The following is a 1380-nucleotide window of genomic DNA, read 5'->3' as shown; positions in this document are numbered from 1 at the left end:
GGCTGCGTTTCATGCCCGCAGGTATAGATGTTTATTCTGGAGATCCATCAGCATAGGAGTTCCTCTCAGCTGTGTCGGAAGTGCTTCACTATTCTGGAGCCTAAATTTTGATTCTGGTCACTTAATGTATATATTTGTACATTCAGGGGTACGGTGGGGGTCTTGTCCCACCATATGTTGCTGTTACTATTCTTAGAGGTCTGTAGACATATGTATATGTGGGTTGTTTGTGAGTTAGTTTCGATATGTTGTGAATGTTTTCATTATAGAAGCCTTGTCGGCTTGCGTGCCCTTTCATGATATGATACAAATGAAAGAGGCTACATGTACATGAAAAAGTTTTAAACTATTGGGGTTTCTGTATATAGTATCACGTCACACACGGTTCAACTTAAGTGTAGTTGATAAATACGCATAAGAGGGTCCAGGTCGGACCCCAGTTGCGGCCTACGGGGTTGGGTCGTGACATCGGTAGTTAGTTGCAACTTGGGCTCCTTCGTTTGGTATAATTGCTGTGGGGACTCCATAAGGTCCTACCATGTTTTTTTTTTTTACTCTATAATTTTACACATTCTCGGTGGATTAGGTAACCTTTGATCGAAGGAGTAGGGACTAATATTGTTATTCCACAAGTAACATTCCCTCTAGAGTCATCTGGCGCTAGAGTGCAAAATGAGTTTTGTAGTCCTGGTCATATTGTGGGATTTCCGACCTTGGGCACTACTTCCTGTCATTTATAAATTACATCAGCTAGTACCCTTACCTTTTTAGGTTCTGCTTTTTCTCCCTCAGAGTTGGCTACCAAGTGGTGTCAAAATTCCCTCGCCCACTAGCACATATAGCCATTCTGCAGTTTTTCTCTCATTAACTAGTTCTATGTTGAAGAGCTGTGGTACTCAAGTGTGTCGTCAGTTAGCAAATAGCTAATCCTTATTGTTTTGCTTAAATCCTTGTTAGAATTGCCTTACGTATCTTATAATACTCTGGGTACATAATCTCATATTGTTTCTCCATCGCTAGTTCAGATTCTTCCATCTCGCGTGATCATACCAGCACTAACGCATTAAGTTCCATCAGAATATTGAAGTTAAGCGTGCTGGGGCGAGAGTAATATCGGGATGGGTGACCTCCATGGGAAGTCTTCGTGTCGTGTTTCATTTCAACCTTTTCCACGAGGTGCGGGCACTTAACTTAGATCCAGATTTACCTCAGCGTTGTCTCGCGAGTCTTTATGTTTTGCCCTGTCCTTTCGTCTGTTATCTTGCATCTAGTATCGGCGTAGACCTTTAGCTCCACGATCCTTTATTCACTTTGTGTTCTCCTTATTTTCTACCACAGGAGGCTTTCTATTCCTTTTTCTTGGTTATATATCTATCGCAA

General features: G+C 41.8%; 1 pseudogene; it reads left to right on the top strand.

The window, feature by feature from the left end:
• The first annotated feature begins 1036 nt into the window (after positions 1-1036).
• LOC129901801 (5S ribosomal RNA) lies at positions 1037-1156 on the top strand (annotated as a pseudogene).
• Positions 1157-1380: the final 224 nt, after the last annotated feature.

This window comes from Solanum dulcamara, chromosome 8 (assembly GCF_947179165.1).
Source record: "Solanum dulcamara chromosome 8, daSolDulc1.2, whole genome shotgun sequence".
NCBI classification, from domain to species: Eukaryota; Viridiplantae; Streptophyta; class Magnoliopsida; order Solanales; family Solanaceae; genus Solanum; species Solanum dulcamara.
Note: the sequence above shows the minus strand (reverse complement) of the source record. Positions and strands in the feature narration are given on the sequence as shown.